General features: G+C 42.5%; 1 protein-coding gene and 6 non-coding genes across 7 annotated transcripts in view; 4 read left to right on the top strand and 3 right to left on the bottom strand.

Annotated features, from left to right (window-relative positions):
* wnt5b (wingless-type MMTV integration site family, member 5b) overlaps positions 1–16,812 on the bottom strand; it is a 121,473-nt gene that overhangs the window by 76,200 nt on the left and 28,461 nt on the right. The gene's annotated exons all lie outside the window — the stretch shown is intronic.
* trnal-caa lies at positions 4,361–4,468 on the top strand. Its single transcript has 2 exons — positions 4,361–4,398; positions 4,423–4,468. It is a non-coding gene; the product is annotated as a tRNA-Leu (tRNA).
* On the top strand, positions 5,642–5,714 carry trnak-cuu. Its single transcript has one exon. It is a non-coding gene; the product is annotated as a tRNA-Lys (tRNA).
* trnak-cuu lies at positions 11,313–11,385 on the top strand. Its single transcript has one exon. It is a non-coding gene; the product is annotated as a tRNA-Lys (tRNA).
* trnak-cuu lies at positions 12,115–12,186 on the top strand. The gene has a single exon. It is a non-coding gene; the product is annotated as a tRNA-Lys (tRNA).
* On the bottom strand, positions 13,621–13,693 carry trnak-cuu. The gene has a single exon. It is a non-coding gene; the product is annotated as a tRNA-Lys (tRNA).
* trnak-cuu lies at positions 14,427–14,499 on the bottom strand. The gene has a single exon. It is a non-coding gene; the product is annotated as a tRNA-Lys (tRNA).

Below are 16,812 nucleotides of genomic sequence, written 5' to 3'. Positions count from 1 at the left end.
TATTGATCCAGATTTCAAGGGGTTAAGCACTTTTACGTTGCATAAATTAGCCTAGTGGCTAGTGGCCTATTCCTTTCCTATCCAATTGATATGCATTATTTATACTTTTTCTAACCCAGTGTTGGGGGCAGGGGATATGTTGATTGCTGCTTGTTTCACGTGGGATATATACAATTACTATATCACAAACATTGAGTATTAATTGTCACGTCATTGTTTTAAGCCACCGGAGTAAGACTCACCTTCAGCAATTCGTTCATATTATGCATCTCTCCCTCTTACAGATAAAAAAAAAATTGACTCACAAACATGATGTGCCGCACTTGTTCATCCGCCCATCCAGACCATCTCTCCTGAGCGATAATGTGTGAGCAAGCGTGTGTTTTTGTATCTGCAGCTCCAGAATGGCCCAATGTGGGCGGACAGCTAACCGCTGGCTTGGTGTGTCACGACCTTTAGAGGACATTTTAAAATATATATATATATATATATATATATATATATATATATATCGCGTATGGCGATATAGTCTTAAGATATTCTGCTATTATTTTTAGACTGTATCACTCAGCAATATTCACTGTTAGCTTAAATCTCTGCATCTCCTAAAGAGCAGCATGGTTGAATTTCAGCTTGCATGCACGTGTTGTCAACAGTGTTGAAACAGAGCAGCTAATATTCTGCTGTTAGCAGAGCAACAATTTAGCAATGTGAGATGCCCAGCGGTTTTCTCGTGTCATATCTCCAGATGACATGTTTTCATGTGGTACGTACTGTCTGTTGACCCGTATTTTCTCCAAATTTCAAAATATATCCACACGCTGATTTATTCCCGAGAGGCGAGTAAATATCCTCATTGTCTTTTTGTGTTTTCCATTATCTCCCGGCTGCTTTTTAACGGGGACACAGACATACTATGGGAATTTCAAAATAAAGGCATATCTTAAAGATCATAATATAGATTGATGTTTTCACTTTGCATCAGTGATACTGGATTGCTGATCACTGAATCGATTGCTCTGACTATTAAGTGCCTTAAGTCAGTGTTGATTTTTCTAACCAAGTTCTGAGTTACCTTGACATAACCATACACACGTTTTTTTACACGGATGCAAATTATTTTTTAGTATGAATGATGATCACAATGAATAGAAAAAATACAGAGAGAGCATGAGGTGGTGAATTTAAGGGAATGGTTGGGTAAAGCTGAGGCCCTGAGGGCTGTGGACATTATTTCAGCTGCTGTGTGTGTGTGTGTGTGTGTGTGTGTGTGTGTGTGTGTGTGTGTGTGTGTTTTATCATCTGTTTCTCTTAATCATTCACCCTCCCTCTCAATCAATCTTGAGTTTCTTCAGATCATCTCAAGTTTTCATTTCACCAAAGACTTTGTGTGTGTGAGAGAGAGCCCAAAAATAATGTGGTTGCTTGTTTGTGCGTTGTTTCCATTTCTGTCAGTACAGTCTGTAGGCTTGTACTGTATGTGTCTGTGTTTTTGCATTTGTTTGAGTGTGTGTGATGTTGGAGCCTTTATATTTGTCAGTGTTTGTGTGTCTGCGTTTGTGTGGGCCCACGCTCTTCTTTGCTCTGTGTGTGTGTGTGCGTGTAGGAGTGTGCGTGTCTGCCACAAGCCCCAGTGAGATCCAGCGAGCATGACGGAGAATGACAGGTTGATTTATGGCGAGGCTATAAGTAGAATGACTACTGCTAGAGAGAGAGAGTGTGTGTGTGTGTGTGTGAGGGAGAAAACGCGGCAGAGAGGGATGCAAAAGAGGGGTAGGGAGGAAAAGATGGTGGAAAGAAAGAGGGAGCGATGAGAGAAAAAGGGGTGCAGAGAAAGAGAGAGCTGAATGACAGAGCTAAAGAGGATGGCGAAAAGAAGGACAAAGTAAAAGAAGGAAAGGGGTCAAAGAAGAGACTGATTGGGATTGGATGAGTGGGATTAAGATGCATATTTGCATATTGCTAAGAATGACAGAGAGGAAATATGACCAATCTGCAAGCTGCTACTGGCATGAAAAGATAGACAGAGGAGAAAAGAGATAAAGGCGGAGAGAAAGTTTAGTTCTTGTTTGCGAAGGAGCCCCTGTGAGTTGGTTTAATGAGAAGCAGCGCCGCAGCTCGGCTCACGTAGTGCAGCATTCTGCGAGTCTCAATAGGAAAATAACATTATCTCCACAATTACATTTACATTTTTAGACATTTAGCCGATGTTGTTATGCAGAACGACATACACGGAGTGCAAATGGGCTTCAATTCCCAGATCAGCAACAACGCAGAGCGAACAGCATCCAGGAGGACATTCAAGAGCTCTGTCGATTACTGCGACTGCCACAAAGGAGGAAGGGTGCTACGAGATGATAGGCGCTATTTCGTTACACATTCAGTCTTTTTGTCAAACAGTTTTGTGGCAGAAGATGTCATGCAAAAGTGAGATCTGAAGTATATTTTTTATCAAATGTCTCCTGTATGTTACAACCTAAAGATTTACCACTAATTTTTGCTCATGATCTCAATGAGTGTGATAGCCAGCCGGACCTCTTTACCCTTTTTGGCTTGACCAGTGAGTGATGAAGTTGCAGCACTGGTCAGTGTGACTGATGGTGTGATGGCGCCGTTTCCCCATTGGCTGTTGTTCTTTCAAAATAGATATGCGCTGACAGACGCTGACAGTCCTGTGTTAATGTATTCCTCTTTCTCTGTAACCAGTGTAACCATGGTAGCACGGTGGAAACAGCAATTAGACAGCTAACTAGCCACCCGCAGTCATTATGTCAGTTTGGAAAGAGGAGTGAGAGGGTCACCTGGGTCTGTGTGACACAAGCCTTACATTTATTTAGACCGGTATTGAATGAACGAGTGGTGCCATTGCTATAAAGAGAAGAAAAATAATCAGACACACATTGAAGCTAAAGTTAATGTTACATGTTACAGTGTTGGACCTGGTGCCGCCACAATGACGAAATTGTTAATTAGCGGCGATAGGGCGATTCAAAAACTATTGGTATCAGCGGAGCTTGGCTCTGATGGCGGCTGAAGGCAATGCAGCCTCCGCCGGTCACACGGGCTTCATACCAGGATCCAATCAGAGCTGAACACGGAGAAAAACAACCTGCCACTTTTTGTATCATTAGGTCTACTGGGAACATGGAGTTACCCCCAAAGACAATGCATATTGTCTCAAATCAGACATAAGGGTCTGACCAGAAAGTGAACCAGTGATAAAACCATTGGATGCATTAGATTAGATTTGTCATTTTACAACAGTGCTTTATTTTGAAAGGTCAGAGATAAGACAGTTGAAGCACGTATTCAATCACAAGCAAAGCTTTTAATTTGATAAAGCAGACATTCAGAATATTCTTTAATGGGCTAATTCAATCTTAACTGTGCATCTGTATTTAAGTGTTGTCATGAGATTCGTCAGATTCAAAAGGAAACAAGAACAGTCTGACACACACACACACACACACACACACACACACACACACACACACACACACACACACACACACACACCTGCCAGAACAATTGCTCCCATGACAACCTGGCAACCAAGAGGGCTTTGAAGGTCAGGAGTGAGTGTGTGTGAGTGTGTGTGTGTGTGTGTGTTTTCTCAGACTGTTTTTTAAAATCCGTGCAACCAACAGTTTCTATTCTCTCTCTTTTACCACGTCTTTTTCTTGCTTGGCTCTTTTTTTCAGCACTTTATCTTTTCTTTTCTGTTTTGCATAGGAAACGCGTCTCCCTGCCCTCGGGTTAAATTTTAAAAAAAGTGAGAGAGTGTCGAAGAAATCAAGAAAAGCAATAACGAGTGTTTTCAAGAAAGAAAGCGAGGAAGGGGGAGGAAGGAGTGTGAGAAATATGGGCGAGAGAGGTAGAGATAGAGAGAGAGAGAACAGTCTTTGATCTCTCTCCTGGTGGGAGCTGGTCTTGGCATGCTGCCAGAAAACCTCATGGCGCACACGCACACGCACGCACACACACACACACACACACACACACACACACACACACAACAGACACACACACACAAACAGACGCACAACACACACATATTTAGGTCTAGCTGGCCTGCTCCAGGGCTTTGTTGATTATTTCTGCTGGGAGGATCAAAGACGTCGAACCCCCTCCTCCATCCTCCATCCATCCATCTATCCATCCTTTACCTATCTGTTTGTTCACCAGTCCATCTGTACAGCCAGTCATCAGTCAGTCCACCCAGAGATTTGCCACCAAACCTATTGTGTCCAATGCAACCAAATTAGAATAAAACTATACCTCACTTTCCTGTTAGATGTATTTGGGGGTCTTGTGGGTTTTGATGAGAGTTAACTTAAATTGGCGTGTTCAATGTTTCTGTGTCAGGATGGCCGAGCGGTCTAAGGCGCCAGACTCAAGGTACTCCTTCCTCAGTGAAAGGATTTCTGGTCTCCAGATGGAGGCGTGGGTTCAAATCCCACTCCTGACAGAGATTTTAGCTCTCTGTGTCCCAGAGCAACCATTGTCGGCCGACGACTTTTCAACTGAGACAAATGACCACTGTTTGAATAAATCCGTGAAATTTTATGTCAGTTGTGGTTTGCTACTGTGACCGTGATCGCTTGGTGTAAGGTGGTGGAAGCCCCAAGTCAGTCTTATTTTGTCTAGCAGCTCTAACAAAAACACAACATAGTTAATATGTCAAAAGGAATCCAGTTGTAGTCTTGCAAATCATGACCCTGCAACATCCCCAGTGTCTGTGACCCAATGTTGCCTGTAGTCTCTGCAGGGTGCAAAACAGTTTTCCTAATAACGAAGCAGCAGCAGGGTTAAGACTGCCACTGACTGGGTCTCTTACCATGCACGCAAAGAATATGATTGTTGCATGATGCAAAAGACATGCTGAGCAGTCCCCGTACTTACCATGAGTCTGCAGCTGAGCACTGCTTGCAGTTTTGGCAGGGACTCAAGAATTTTCACCTGGTGAAAAAGCAGAGCCGAGACTAGACACAGATTGTGTCTCTTCTGAAGTATGCCAGGGTGCAGTTCTGTTACCCAGCATCAACACTTATATTTTGATGACATTTTGACGATGACTTAAGAGAGTTAATATTCCATGAAATGGCTCAGCTAAACACTTATATTTTCTGGTGCTTTAGAATTTTTTTTTAATTTATGTGTTGAAATTTGCCAATTTTGTTGCAAAAGCCTGAAAGAGAAGGCAAGACATTTTGTTTATTTCGAACTTATTCTGACTTTTCTCTCAGTGCTACACAGGAAATGTTTCTGTAGATGATCCATGAACTCTGTCCTACTCATTGATGATTTCATTATGTACAATCCTCATCATCATTTTTTTACCGGTGATATATAACAATGCTTTTGTTGCTTTGCTCCATCTTCTTTCCCTTAATGCTGTTTGTTAATATTTATGCTGGACTCTGGTCCTGGCTAGCTTTGATTTTTATTGTTGTCTTGTAAGCCCATGCAGGCTGGGCATAATTGTTAGCAAATACAGTCATTAATACATAACCTGCTATAAAGTTTGTGTGCAGTGTGAGGAGGGTTGACCCAGAAATACATCCCGCCACCCTTCTTAGTGTTCTTAGCCCATCAGAGTTGATGCAGCAACGAAATCTGATCTATTTTGCTGATCAATGTAGCCCAGCTAGCTCAGTCGGTAGAGCATGAGACTCTTAATCTCAGGGTCGTGGGTTCGAGCCCCACGTTGGGCGAAGGTGATTTTGAAATGGCATTAACCTCAGAATTGCAAGAGTGTAGTTTCTGAGGTCTGCCATTGACAATGATCTTTGAAATGAGGATAACTTTCAGAGCTGATTTGCAAGTGCTTAACCTACTCGCTGATAGTCGGTGGCTGCTTGTTGCCTGCAAATTCAATGAGCTGCAGTTTTCAGGAGGAGAAAATCAAAAAAGTTCTCCAGTGATCTTGAACAAATCACTGAACAGTAGCTCCTCCATGACTTTCAGAACAGCCCTGACAACAAAAGCACACACGCAGTATCGACATACTGGCTCTAAGAGGGATAACCACAGAATTAAGACGGTGAGCCGTCTCTCATTTAACTGACAAGAGACTTTGATCAGGGGCGAGGTTGATGGCTAACCTGCAAGGGTGATATTTAGGGATTAGGACGCCACCTTTGTTGACATGAGCAGTTAATCACTCGGGCAAAGGTTGAATGCAGGGCCAAAGGAAAGAAATGGTATGCAGTGAAAAAATATCATCAGGTTCAGAGTGTCAGTGGAATGGAAAGAAAATGGACTTCTGTAAATTACATGCGAGTGATGTCTCAAGTTTGGGTCTGGATTTTTTCTGTTTATCCAGCGTGTGTTATGTGCATAGTGAGGAGTTTGTTGCTCTGAATGGGGGACAGAATGACGTCAACAGCTGCCATTAGCAAGGTCAGGGCCTTGGGTATGTGTGTTTCCAGGAGAGACAGTCTGGAGACACACAGTAACATCTTCAGCTGTTGCTTGAGTCGTAAAAAAGTCGTTATCACTCACTCAGTACTTTCTGTCCTGCTTTCTGTCTTCCTCCGTCATTTTTACCATTTCTCATTCCTTTTAGCTTAAATTCTCCAAAAGACCCTCGGCCTTTTCATATTTTTTCTCCAGGTCTTGAAATTATCCATGTTCCTGAAAATGCCCTCTTCCTCTTCCTCCTGCAGTAATCACACCAGTCAGCGGCCCGCTGAATCAGCTGCTTATGAATTCTCTCTGTCTCTCTTTTTTTGAGCCGTGGAGCCTGAAGGTCTAACCTCCAGTTGAACTCCCATAGCTTTGTGTGTTCATGTGTGTGTGTGTGTGTGTGTTCATGTGTGTGTGTGTGTTCATGTGTGTGTGTTTGTGTGTGTGTGTCAGGCTGTGAACCCTCACCTCTGACCTTTAGTGCATACCTGTCTGAACTTACCGCTCAACTCCCACCTCACACTACACTGCATATCTATCTATCTATCTATCTATCTATCTATCTATCTATCTATCTATCTATCTATCTATCTATCTATCTAATCTTTTTTCCTCTCCCTTTTTCTCTCTGAGGCCCAGAGCCTAAGGCCGGATGTAAGGGTCATTAAAAATACTCTGTGTGTGTGTGTGTGTGTGTGTGTGTGTGTGTGTGTGTGTGTGTGTGTGTGTTGTGCACTTCATACTGAAAACGAGGGCATTGGCCATTCCTCCTTTGTCTAAAAAGGAAATACCAAAATACTGAGGGCCTCTCTCTCTCTCTCACTCCTCCTCTCTCTCCTCTCTCTCTCTCTCTCTCCCTTCTCTCTCTCCCTCTCTCTCTCTCTCTCTCTCTCTCTCTCTCTCTCCCTCTCTCTCTCTCTCTCTCTCCCTCTCTCTCCCTCTCTCTCTCTCTCTCTCTCTCCCTCTCTCTCACTCCTCCTCTCTCTCTCTCTCTCCCCTCTCTCTCTCTCTCCCTCTCCCTCTCTCTCCCTCTCCCGCTCTCTCTCTCTCTCCCCTCTCTCTCTCTTCCTCTCTCTCTCTCTCTCTCTCTCTCTCTCCCTCTCTCTCTCTCTTCCTCTCTCTCTCTCTCTCTCTCTCACTCTCTCTCTCTCTTCCTCTCACTCTTCTCTCTCTCTCTCTCTCTCTCTCACTCTTCTCATCAATGTTTCATATGATCTTTTTGGCAGTTTTGTCAAATAAGGCGAAAGAGAATCCTTCAGTTCTTACTTTGGAAAATCAAACCGTTACATTAACATTAAATGTTCTACATTTTGTATTCTCTCTGTTCTTTTATTTTATTAAGAGCATCAATCAGGAGAAAATGCAGTGCCATTTTAGCTTGAACATCTGTTAACATATGAGTCAAACTTAAAGCACTTAAATGCTAAACACATGATATTTTGGAATAGCGTATTGTGTATATTGTATGACATGATTTATGATTTCATACATTTACATATACTTGACCTCGAATATTATTGATGACACAGAAAATCAGCATCATATACCCCTTTCCTGCCAAAATTAGGGCACGAAAACAAGTTTTTCAATCATGTATAAACCCACTAAAAATAGGCTTTCGAAGGATGAACATTATTTTTCCCTGATTTCCTGAGTGATTGGTCACTTTGCTGGTTACCTAAAATAGAAATGTTTTACAGTAAATATCTGTAGATGAGAATGTTATAGTTTGTGTTCCCACAAGTGTTATGATGACAGATTAATAATGTCCTGAAATGGCCAAATCCCAGGATATCTTACATGGAAAATGTACTCTATAGCTGCTTAATGCCTCCATTAAAAATAAATAAAGAATTAAGGGCTGTGGGAAAGGAGCGTTTTGCCATTATTCTTGCTTTTATGATATGAACAGTTTCCAATTTGCGCACTGATGTAAGTCTTGACAAATCTGCCAAAACCAGCTAAAGTCTTAGAGAAAATATTTACATCTTGTTAACAGTGAGGTACTTGTAATCTTTGAGGGCAGTCTTGTAGCACTAAAATGAGCAGCGGAGAGTCATCGTCTGACATCCCTAAATTTAGACTGAGATGATGGTAGAAATAAATGAGGAAAAGTGTTTGAAAAAACAGAAGAAAGGCTGAAGGCAAGAGAGCTGATAAGCTGATGGCAAAAAAGGAGCCAGATCGAGACAGCAAGCACGCAGAGAAGGAAAAAAAAGCTCTGTGTGTGTGTGTGTGTGTGTGTGTGTGTGTGTGTGTGTGTGTGTGTGTGTGTGTGTGCTGGAGGTGTGCCAGGGAGCCTGCCAGCCAGCAAGGCTGAGCTGCAGGGTCCCTGCTGGGGGTGGAGGGTTCAGGCGAGCCCCCTGCCTCCGCCGGCCTACTGGAGCATGCTGGGAAAGAAAGGAGGAGGAGGAGGGAGGGAAGGGGGAAGGGAGATATGGAGAGAGAGAGAGAGAGAGAGAGAGAGAGAGAGAGAGAGAGAGAGAGAGAGAGAGAGACAGCCCCTGAGAGGGAAAGGGAAGAGAAGAAGGGAGAGAGGGAAGGAGGTAGAAACAGACAGACAGCCATGGGCGAAAGAGGAGGAGGAGGTGATGTTGATGTAGGGAGAGAGGTAGAGGAGGTAAACCCGGAGCTGGAATGTGAGAGGAATGCGGAGAATGGAGGAGTTTTCCTCTGGCTGGAAAGAGAGAAGGAGAGAAGGTGAAGGAGGAGGAGTTGGGAGGGTGAGAGACCTAAGGCACTACAAAGCTCTCCTCTAATTTATTCCCTCCCTCACTCCTTCACTTTAACTCCTCCTCTGTAGACACAGATCCAGATGTGTTAAGTGACTTTTCCACCAGGACTTGGATGTGTGTCAGATATGAATGCGACTGATTATTTTCCTCTTCTTCTCTCGAGTCATTATTAACATCACTCATTTTAACAACACGTTCTAACTACGAACTCGTTACATAGTGACGGTTGGTCAGAGACTTTCCACTTCAACCTATGACGTTTTAGTTATCTTTGCCATGTCAACCTATGACGTTCCAGGATGCCGCTACGATGATGTCAACAAATGCACTTGGTGGCATGGTCATGGTGGGATGACACAGCCGGTTACCGTGATGTCAACAAATGCCCGTGTGGTGGGATGATGTGGCATGGTCCCTATGTTCACGCAACAGCGCGGACTGTCACGATGATTAGGTTTTAGGCAAAAGAAGCACATGGTAAGGTGTAGAAAACACACACACACCCACACAGGTACACGCACATGCGCGCGCACACACACACACACCCCCACACGGGACGCAAACTCTGGACTCCCGCACCAAAGTTGGTTGTTTGTAGATCGTCATAAATTGACGTGGCAAGGATACCTGAAACGTCATAGGCTGACGTGGAAGGTCACTTGACCGACTGTGACGACTTTGGAATGAGACTGAATGTTGACTCAAACAAACGTAAACCACAATGGCAAGATTTGGCCTATTTCTTAATTTCGACATTATATAAGAGCATCGTAAATATCTTTTTTTTTAACATGGTTTATTTTAAGCAAATAGCCTCTCAGTCATCGCCATGGTTATCGCCAAGTCTGTCAGTCTTAAAGATTTACTATAAAGGTCCAGTGTGAGAGATCGAGGGGTTTTTATTGGCATCTAGTGGTGAGGACTACAGATTGCAACCAGCTGAAACTTTTCCCGCTTTGAATTCCTTCAGTGTTTATTATGTCAGGGTTTTTTTTTTTAAACCAGGAGAACTGGGAGCCAAATTATCTGCAGAGTTCTCCAAAAAAAAATCTGATTTAAAAAAACATAATATGGCGATGTTAAGAGGACCCCCTCCCTAATCAGATATAAATGTCTTATTTTAACATTACCAAAACAAGACGATTCTTATTTTCAGGTGATTACACACTAAAGAAAACATACTTTTTATATTATATTCTGTGTCTGCCAACATATTTCCCTAAATCCTACACACAGTCCCTTTAACAGAACAGCACTGTGGAAAAGCGTGGAAAAGCGTCAGTGCTGCGTTATGTAAAGTTTAACCAGTGCAAACATTAACGCAAAGAAATTACAGCAATTGTTGTTGTTTTTGTTTCTTGCAGTAAAATGTATACATATTACAGTGTAATGCCAACTGTAGGGTTAAGCTTTTTGGGTGAATACCTACATGCTGAGACAGACTGTCTGCCTTCCTGTGTGTGTGTGTGTGTGTGTGTGTGTGTGTGTGTGTGTGTGTGTGTGTGTGTGTGTGTGTGTGCGTGTGTGCGTGTGTGCGTGCACGCACATTGTGATCTTCTATTCCATGCTGTGTTTAGTTAAAAGACAGTCTTTAAATATGAATAACATTGTCACAGAGAGATAGGAGTGTGTGTGTGTGTGTTAGTGTTTGTGTTTGTGTCTGTGTGCATGTGTGTATAAGTGTGTGCATGGGTGGTCAATACCAAGGTATGCAAAGACAGCGAGTGCATTTGCGTTGCTCTGCATTGCTGTAATATTTCTCACACCATCTTAAGATTTCTGCGCAGTTTGAGAGCTCTACATGTGCAACGCATCAACATTTACAGTTTTACCTCTTGCCCACTCACATTTCCTCGTTTGCTCTCTCACTCTGTTCCTCCCCTCCTAACTCACAATTCAGTTACTTGACTGACACTGCGGTTTAGGAGAGACACTATTTCAGTATAGAGATGTGGTGTTGTAGTGCACACAAGGACATGTAGGCTCTGTGAGGATAGGATCTTTCACCTCATTTCCACTGCATGATTCAGCTCGACTTGACTCCCTTTTGGTACTCGGTCCTTTTCTCTGTTTCATTTTTCCACTGCGGGCTTGGAAAACCAAGAAAGAGCGGGTGGAATTGATTAGAACCTCTCTATACGATGCAGTGTCCATCTTAAAGAGTGCATAGCCCGGCTAGCTCAGTCGGTAGAGCATGAGACTCTTAATCTCAGGGTCGTGGGTTCGAGCCCCACGTTGGGCGAGGCAGTTTTGGAACAGGCATGGGGAGGCATATGCTTAATATCATTCATGCCTGTGATTTACAGCATAAGCTCAAGGACTGTATCTGTGCAGGGTGCCTGTGGTTGTTGTAGTTGTTTCAAAACCCATAATAACCTCAGTGTGGGCTGGATTGTCAACTGATTGACAGTGTTGCCCCATAAAACTAGGATGTGATGTCCTTACTGAATCCACCCACCAAATAGATATTCTGTTTTTTCATCTCACTATCATTGTAAATATTGACTTAACATTGTATTATATATCTATACTGTGTAACATGCCATTTCCTATTGTGCAATACCTTACCACTTACTGTGCAATAGGCTATATTTCTATATTTATACAGTATATATACCACTAACCATGTCTGTATTTCAGTTATCCTGTACAACTATCATACATTATCTTTTTTAAGTAAAATGTGTTCATAGTGTATATAGATTTTATATAGTATATTTGCTACCGGTTACTGTTTCTGTTTACAAACTTTAAGATATGAGAAATAACTTTTTTTATAGTCTTTACTGAATATGTGAAGGCAACCTGTAACCTGTAAACTTATTTTGTTGCAATTTTTTGCCTTACAATTTTGTGCAGGATGTCTCAAGTCGCACAAGTGCTGTTTCTCTCCGACCAGTCAGTGGTCTGCCGTGCTTTAACTGCAACTTTGTGTCAGGTGAAATTTGAATCCAGTTTCTTAAAATGTGAAGCCCGGCTAGCTCAGTCGGTAGAGCATGAGACTCTTAATCTCAGGGTCGTGGGTTCAGCCCCACGTTGGGCGAGAAGGTTTTGGGAGTGGATAGAAATTGCACATTTGAACTCATCATGGATGTGCATTGACAGACTCAACAAAAATTGTCTGCATCAATTGTCCACTGTCACATGAACTCAAAGACATCTGTAGTGATTGCAGTACAGTTCTGATCCTCTGCCCTGCCTGACCTTCAGCGCTCGGACCGGGTCAGGCTGTAATTCCACAGTATTACCTCAGGTTTGCATCGGGACAGGTTCTTTAGTTAGTATTTTTCTTTTCTTTTATGAAACGTAAAAGGAGATAAAGAGTGAGGAGGGCTACAAGGCGACTTGGTTGGCAGCCTTTGCCTCTGTCTCCTCAGCAGAGTTGTGTAACATGCAGCTGAGAGTGGTAACCATCATCTGCTCGCTGCATTGCCATGAAGCGCTGCGTGCACTAGATGCACCAAGGGATGCAGCCTGCTTTGTCGAACCTGTCATGCACGACACGACAGAATAACATCAGAAGGAAGAGAAGAATGAGATGTAGTGCAAAGAAACAAGCCAGCCCATAGCTAACAATACATGTTTTAACCAGGGCTGTCAAACTATTAATCTTTTTAATACTGATTAATCACAGAATCTCAATAGTTAATTGCGATTAATCACAATTTTTAATCACTTTTTTAATTCCATTATTTTGCATTTCAGAGCAGTTCTGTAGTCCATATTGACAAGGTAAATAAATTTTTACCAGATTGTCTTGCAAGACAATCTGGTAAAAATTTATTTACCTTGTCAATATGGACTACAGAACTGCTCTGAAATGCAAAATAATGGAATTAAAAAAGTGATTAAAAATTGTGATTAATCGCAATTAACTATTGAGATTCTGTGATTAATCAGTATTAAAAAGATTAATAGTTTGACAGCCCTGGTTAAAACATGTATTGTTAGCTATGGGCTGGCTTGTTTCTTTGCACTACATCTCATTCTTCTCTTCCTTCTGATGTTATTCTGTCGTGTCGTGCATGACAGGTTCGACAAAGCAGGCTGCATCCCTTGGTGCATCTAGTGCACGCAGCGCTTCATGGCAATGCAGCGAGCAGATGATGGTTACCACTCTCAGCTGCATGTTACACAACTCTGCTGAGGAGACAGAGGCAAAGGCTGCCAACCAAGTCGCCTTGTAGCCCTCCTCACTCTTTATCTCCTTTTACGTTTCATAAAAGAAAAGAAAAATACTAACTAAAGAACCTGTCCCGATGCAAACCTGAGGTAATACTGTGGAATTACAGCCTGACCCGGTCCGAGCGCTGAAGGTCAGGCAGGGCAGAGGATCAGAACTGTACTGCAATCACTACAGATGTCTTTGAGTTCATGTGACAGTGGACAATTGATGCAGACAATTTTTGTTGAGTCTGTCAATGCACATCCATGATGAGTTCAAATGTGCAATTTCTATCCACTCCCAAAACCTTCTCGCCCAACGTGGGGCTCGAACCCACGACCCTGAGATTAAGAGTCTCATGCTCTACCGACTGAGCTAGCCGGGCTTCACATTTTAAGAAACTGGATTCAAATTTCACCTGACACAAAGTTGCAGTTAAAGCACGGCAGACCACTGACTGGTCGGAGAGAAACAGCACTTGTGCGACTTGAGACATCCTGCACAAAATTGTAAGGCAAAAAATTGCAACAAAATAAGTTTACAGGTTACAGGTTGCCTTCACATATTCAGTAAAGACTATAAAAAAAAGTTATTTCTCATATCTTAAAGTTTGTAAACAGAAACAGTAACCGGTAGCAAATATACTATATAAAATCTATATACACTATGAACACATTTTACTTAAAAAAGATAATGTATGATAGTTGTACAGGATAACTGAAATACAGACATGGTTAGTGGTATATATACTGTATAAATATAGAAAATATAGCCTATTGCACAGTAAGTGGTAAGGTATTGCACAATAGGAAATGGCATGTTACACAGTATAGATATATAATACAATGTTAAGTCAATATTTACAATGATAGTGAGATGAAAAAAACAGAATATCTATTTGGTGGGGGTGGATTCAGTAAGGACATCACATCCTAGTTTTATGGGGCAACACTGTCAATCAGTTGACAATCCAGCCCACACTGAGGTTATTATGGGTTTTGAAACAACAACAACACCACAGGCACTCTGCACAGATACAGTCCTTGAGCTTATGCTGTAAATCACAGGCATGAATGATATTAAGCATATGCCTCCCCATGCCTGTTCCAAAACTGCCTCGCCCAACGTGGGGCTCGAACCCACGACCCTGAGATTAAGAGTCTCATGCTCTACCGACTGAGCTAGCCGGGCTATGCACTCTTTAAGATGGACACTGCATCGTATAGAGAGGTTCTAATCAATTCCACCCGCTCTTTCTTGGTTTTCCAAGCCCGCAGTGGAAAAATGAAACAGAGAAAAGGACCGAGTACCAAAAGGGAGTCAAGTCGAGCTGAATCATGCAGTGGAAATGAGGTGAAAGATCCTATCCTCACAGAGCCTACATGTCCTTGTGTGCACTACAACACCACATCTCTCTATACTGAAATAGTGTCTCTCCTAAACCGCAGTGTCAGTCAAGTAACTGAATTGTGAGTTAGGAGGGGAGGAACAGAGTGAGAGAGCAAACGAGGAAATGTGAGTGGGCAAGAGGTAAAACTGTAAATGTTGATGCGTTGCACATGTAGAGCTCTCAAACTGCGCAGAAATCTTAAGATGGTGTGAGAAATATTACAGCAATGCAGAGCAACGCAAATGCACTCGCTGTCTTTGCATACCTTGGTATTGACCACCCATGCACACACTTATACACACATGCACACAGACACAAACACAAACACTAACACACACACACACTCCTATCTCTCTGTGACAATGTTATTCATATTTAAAGACTGTCTTTTAACTAAACACAGCATGGAATAGAAGATCACAATGTGCGTGCACGCACACACGCACACACGCACACACACACACACACACACACACACACACACACACACACACACACACACACACACACACACACACAGGAAGGCAGACAGTCTGTCTCAGCATGTAGGTATTCACCCAAAAAGCTTAACCCTACAGTTGGCATTACACTGTAATATGTATACATTTTACTGCAAGAAACAAAAACAACAACAATTGCTGTAATTTCTTTGCGTTAATGTTTGCACTGGTTAAACTTTACATAACGCAGCACTGACGCTTTTCCACGCTTTTCCACAGTGCTGTTCTGTTAAAGGGACTGTGTGTAGGATTTAGGGAAATATGTTGGCAGACACAGAATATAATATAAAAAGTATGTTTTCTTTAGTGTGTAATCACCTGAAAATAAGAATCGTCTTGTTTTGGTAATGTTAAAATAAGACATTTATATCTGATTAGGGAGGGGGTCCTCTTAACATCGCCATATTATGTTTTTTTAAATCAGATTTTTTTTTGGAGAACTCTGCAGATAATTTGGCTCCCAGTTCTCCTGGTTAAAAAAAAAAAACCCTGACATAATAAACACTGAAGGAATTCAAAGCGGGAAAAGTTTCAGCTGGTTGCAATCTGTAGTCCTCACCACTAGATGCCAATAAAAAACCCTCGATCTCTCACACTGGACCTTTATAGTAAATCTTTAAGACTGACAGACTTGGCGATAACCATGGCGATGACTGAGAGGCTATTTGCTTAAAATAAACCATGTTAAAAAAAAAAAGATATTTACGATGCTCTTATATAATGTCGAAATTAAGAAATAGGCCAAATCTTGCCATTGTGGTTTACGTTTGTTTGAGTCAACATTCAGTCTCATTCCAAAGTCGTCACAGTCGGTCAAGTGACCTTCCACGTCAGCCTATGACGTTTCAGGTATCCTTGCCACGTCAATTTATGACGATCTACAAACAACCAACTTTGGTGCGGGAGTCCAGAGTTTGCGTCCCGTGTGGGGGTGTGTGTGTGTGTGCGCGCGCATGTGCGTGTACCTGTGTGGTGTGTGTGTGTTTTCTACACCTTACCATGTGCTTCTTTTGCCTAAAACCTAATCATCGTGACAGTCCGCGCTGTTGCGTGAACATAGGGACCATGCCACATCATCCCACCACACGGGGCATTTGTTGACATCACGGTAACCGGCTGTGTCATCCCACCATGACCATGCCACCAAGTGCATTTGTTGACATCATCGTAGCGGCATCCTGGAACGTCATAGGTTGACATGGCAAAATAACTAAAACGTCATAGGTTGAAGTGGAAAGTCTCTGACCAACCGTCACTATGTAACGAGTTCGTAGTTAGAACGTGTTGTTAAAATGAGTGATGTTAATAAATGACTCGAGAGAAGAAGAGGAAAATAATCAGTCGCATTCATATCTGACACACATCCAAGTCCTGGTGGAAAAGTCACTTAACACATCTGGATCTGTGTCTACAGAGGAGGAGTTAAAGTGAAGGAGTGAGGGAGGGAATAAATTAGAGGAGAGCTTTGTAGTGCCTTAGGTCTCTCACCCTCCCAACTCCTCCTCCTTCACCTTCTCTCCTTCTCTCTTTCCAGCCAGAGGAAAACTCCTCCATCTCTCCGCATTCCTCTCACATTCCAGCTCCGGGTTTACCTCCTCTACCTCTCTCCCTACA

The sequence above is a fragment of the Plectropomus leopardus genome, chromosome 22 (assembly GCF_008729295.1).
Source record: "Plectropomus leopardus isolate mb chromosome 22, YSFRI_Pleo_2.0, whole genome shotgun sequence".
Taxonomy (NCBI): Eukaryota; Metazoa; Chordata; class Actinopteri; order Perciformes; family Serranidae; genus Plectropomus; species Plectropomus leopardus.
This window is presented reverse-complemented; position numbering and strand designations above follow the sequence as displayed.